Source organism: Mandrillus leucophaeus, unplaced genomic scaffold, assembly GCF_000951045.1.
Source record: "Mandrillus leucophaeus isolate KB7577 unplaced genomic scaffold, Mleu.le_1.0 Scaffold1332, whole genome shotgun sequence".
Lineage (NCBI taxonomy): Eukaryota > Metazoa > Chordata > Mammalia > Primates > Cercopithecidae > Mandrillus > Mandrillus leucophaeus.
The window spans coordinates 734,726-739,644 of NW_012101291.1; positions in this window are offsets into that span (position 1 = coordinate 734,726).

Genomic DNA, 4,919 nt, shown 5'->3' on the forward strand with positions numbered 1-4,919 from the left:
CAGTAGTCACTCAGGAGCAGGTTGTTCAGTTTCCATGTGATTGTGCAGTTTTGAGTGAGTTTCTTAATCCTGAGTTCTAATTTGATTGCACTGTGCTCTGAGAGACAGTTTGTTGTGATTTCTGTTCTTTTACATTTGCTGAGGAGTGTTTTATTACCAATTATGTGGTAGATTTTAGAATAAGTGTGATGCAGTGCTGAGAAGAATGTATATTCTGTTGATTTGGGGTGGAGAGCTCTGTAGATGTCTATTAGATCTGCTTGGTCCAGAGCTGAGTTCAAGTCCTGGATATCCTTGTTAACCTTCTATCTCGTTGATCTGTCTAATATTGACAGTGGGGTGTTAAAGTCTCCCATTGTTATTCTGTGGGAGTCTAAGTCTCTTCGTAGGTCTCTAAGGACTTGCTTTATGAATCTGGGTGCTCCTGTATTGGGTGCATATATATTTAGGATAGTTAGCTCTTCTTGGTGAATTGATCCCTTTACCATTATGTAATGGCCTTCTTTGTCTCTTTTGATCTTTGTTTAAAGTCTGTTTTATCAGAGACTAGGATTGCAACCCCGCTGTGTTTTGTTTTGTTTTGCTTTCCATTTGCTTGGTAGATCTTCTTCCATCCCTTCATTTTGATACTATGTGAGATGGGTCTCCTGAATACAGCACACTGATGGGTCTTGACTCTTTATCCAATTTGCCAGTCTGTGTCTTTTAACTGGGGAGTTTAGCCCACTTACATTTAAGGTTAATATTGTTATGTTTGAATTTGATGCTGTCATTATGATATTAGCTGGTTATTTTGCTCATTATGATATTAGCTGGTTATTTTGCTCATTAATTGATGCAGTTTCTTCATAGTGTCATTGGTCTTTACCATTTAGGGATGTTTTTGCAGTGGCTGGTACTGATTGTTTCTTTAGTGCTTCCCTCAGGAGCCCTTGTAAGGCAGGCCTAGTGGTGAAAAAATCTCTCAGCATTTGCTTGTCTGTAAAGGATTTTATTTCTCCTTCACTTATGAAGCTTAGTTTGGCTGGATATGAGATTCTGGGTTGAAAATTCTTTTCTTTAAGAATGTTGAATATTGGCATTTACTCTTTTCTGGCTTGTAGTGTTCCTACTGAGAGATCTGCTGTTAATCTGATGGGCTTCCCTTTGTGGGTAAGCTGACCTTTCTCTCTGGCTGCCCTTAACATTTTTTCCTTCAATTCAACCTTGGTGAATCTGACAATTATGTGTCTTGGGGTTGCTCTTCTCAAGGAGTATCTTTGTGGTGTTCTCTGTATTTCCTGAATTTGAATATTGGCCTGCCTTGCTAGGTTAGGGATGTTCTCCTGGATAACATCCTGAAGAGTGTTTTCTAACTTGGTTCCATTCTCCCCATCACTTTCTGGTGTTACCAGGGGTCCTTGCTCCCAGAACTCCCAAGATGGTGGTGGGCCACTTCCAAGATGGTGGCATGCCTCATATTCTCTGACCTGGGGTTCGTGGCCTTATGGATTCCAAGGAATGGAATCTTGGGCCATGCAGTGAGTGTTACATATCTATTAGAAGCCGTGGGTCACAGAAGAGAACTGTGGAACCCAGTGACTAGTGTTCAGCTCCATTAGGACGAACCCAGGCACTTAGCCATGCAGGAATAATGGCAAGCCTTTAGCCCGATCGGGAGTGGCAATGGGTGCCTTGCTGGATCAGGAGCACAGCAGACACCCTGCTGGATCCAAAGGGATGGAAGTCAGTGGCGGGTCTGCAACAGCAGCAAGCAGCAGTAGTGGACGGTGAGCAAAAGCTCAGCTCGAGCCGTAACAAACATGGACCAGAAGAGCACAGTTGCAAGATTTAATAGAGTGAAATAGAGTGAAAACAGAGCTCCCATTCAAAGGGAGGGGACCCAAAGGAGGTTGCGGTTGCCAGCTCGAATGCCTCGGTTTATATTCTGATCATTGTCCCTCCTACTGTGCTCTCAGGCAACAGATGATTGGCTATTTCTTTACCTCCTGTTGTTGCCTAATTAGCATTTTAGTGAGTTCTTCTTATGTCTGATTGGTCAAGTGTGAGCTAAGTTGCAAGCCCCTTGTCTAAAGGTGGAAGTGGTCACCTTCCCATCTAGGCTTAGGGATTCTTAGTTGGCCTAGGAAATCCAGCTAGTCCTGTCTCTCACCAGTACACCAATCAAATGTATATTTGGTCTTTTCACATAGTCCCATATTTCTTGGAGGCTTTGTTTGTTTCTTTTCACTCTTTTCTCTCTAATCTTGTCTTCTTGCTTTATTTCATTAATTTGATATTCAATCACTGATATCCTCCCACTTGATTGAATTGGCTATTGAAGTTTGTGCATGCGTCAGGAAGTTCTCATGCCATCATTTTCAGCTCCATCAGGTAATTTAAGGTCTTCTCTACACGGTTTATTCTAATTAGTCATTTGTCTAACCTTTTTTCAAGGTTTTTAGCTTCCTTGTGATGGGTTAGAACATGCTTCTTTAGCTTGGAGAAGTTTGTTATTACCGACCTTCTGAGGCCTACTTCTGTCAACTCATCAAACTCATTCTGTGTCCAGTTTTGTTCTGTTGCTGGTGAGGAGCTGTGATCCTTTGGAGAAGAGGTGCTCTGTTTTTTGGAATTTTCAGTTTTTCTGCTCTGGCTTCTCCCCATCTTTGTGGTTTTTGATCTTTGATGTTGGTGACCTACAGATGGGGTTTTGCTGTGGACGTCCTTTTTGTTGATATTGATGCTATTCCTTTCTGTTTGTTAGTTTTCTTTCTAACAGTCAGACCCCTCAGCTGCAGGTCTGTTGGAGTTTGCTGGAGTTCCACTCCAGACCCTGTTTGCTGGGTATCACCAGTGGAGGCTGCAGAACAGCAAGTATTGATGCCTGATCCTTCCTCTGCAAGCTTTGTCCCAGAGCAGCACCCACCTGTTTGAGGTGTCTGTCGGCCCCTACTGGGAGGTGTTTCCCAGTCAGGTTACATGGGTCAGGGACCTGCTTGAGGAGGCAATCTGTCCATTCCCTGAGCTCGAACACCATGCTGAGAGAACCATTGCTCTCTTCGGAGCCATCAGACAGGGATGTTGAAGTCTGCAGAAGCTGTCTGCTGCCTTTTGTTCTACTATGCCCTGCCCCCAGAGGTGGAATCTACAGAGGCAGTAGGCCTTGCTGAGCTGCAGTGGGCTCTGCCCAATTCGTGCTTTCCATCCTCTTTGTTTACACTGTGAGCTACTAAAGCCTCAGCAATGGCAGACAGCCCTCCCTCCGCCAATCTGCAGCGTCGCAGGTCAATCTCAGACTGCTATGCTAGCAGTGAGCAAGGCTCTGTGGGCATGGGGCCTGCCAAGCCGGGCATGGGAGGTTATCTCCTGGTCTGCCAGTTGCTAATACTGTGGGAAAAGCACAGTATTTGGTCAGCAGTGTACCATTTCTCCAGGTACAGCCTGTCACAGCTTCCCTTGACTAGGAAAGGGAAGTCCCCTGACCCCTTGTGCTTCCTGGGTGAGGCGACGCCCTACCCTGCTTCAGCTCACCCACCATGGGCTGTATGCACTGTCCAATCAGTCCCAATGAGATGAACCAGATACCTCAGTTTGAAATGCAAGAATCACCTGTCTTCTGTGTTGATCTCACTAGGAGCTGCAGACCAGAGCTGTTCTTATTTGGCCATCTTAAAAGCACCTTTTTTTTTTTTTCTTTAGACTGAGTCTCACTCTGTCGCCCAGGTTGGAGAGCAGTGGCATGATCTTGGCTCACTGTAACCTCTGCCTCCTGGGTTCAAGCGATTTTCCTGCCTCAGCCTCCTGAGTAGCTGGGATTACAGGCACACACCATCATGCCTGGCTAATTTTTGTATTTTTAGTAGAGACAGGGTTTCACCTTGTTGGTCAGGCTGGTCTCAAACTCCTGATGATCTGCCTGCCTTGGCCTCCCAACGTGCTGGGATTACAGGCGTGAACCATTGGGCCCGGCCAAGCTATTAGTATGTCATTTGAGACTCATGCATGATATTGTCATCACCACCATTTTATGGACAAGTAATTCAAAACCCAGAATTTAAATCATGGGCTAGAGATCACCTGTGGCCAATAACTTAGAGACTAATACTACAGCTTTCAGGATCTGTTCTCTCAAATATTATAGGATCCATACTTTTTAACTAAGATTATCATCCTTCAGAATAAAGACTATATTTTTCAGCTAGGTGTGATCACATGGCCAAATTCTGACCAACAGGTTGTAAGCAAGAGTGTCATGTGGCAGCTTCCAGGAACTGTCCTAAAAACATAGATGGGAAATGGATAGCCAGCTTCTCATATTATCAGACTATATAATCTAGGTCAACTCTCCCACTGAGAACAAATGGAAAAGCTGGACAACATGAAAAAAAAAAAAAAAAAAAAAGGCACTGGAAAGCAAATGAAACTCACAGGGCTGAGATCTTGGAAAAGAAAAAAATCCCCAGAGAGGAAAGCCTGCTGCTTTGGGCTCACTTTTCCCTTAGGGACATCTGTTAATTTCAGATGAAGCAGTTAGAGAGGGGGAGAAGTTGTGCCAACCTAACAAGGACAAGTAGAAAAACGTTTAGGCGCCACCCAAATGGGTGAACCCCCAGCAAGCCCTCCAAAAGAGTCCACTCTCCGGGTGCAATGGCCCATGCTTGTAATCCCTGCACTTTGGGAGGCCAAGGTGGGAGGATCACTTGAGATCAGGAGTTCAAGACCAGCCTGTCAACATACCAAGACCACCCCTGACCCTCTCTAACAGAAAAAAAAGAAAAAAAGTTAGCCAGGTGTAGGAGCGCATGCCTGTAGTCCCACCTACTCCAAGGCTGAGGTGGGAGGACCTCTTGAACCCAGGGGCTCGAGGCTGCAGTGAGCTATGATCACACCACTGAGCACCTGGGCAACAGAGCAAGACTCTGTTTCTAAAAAACAAA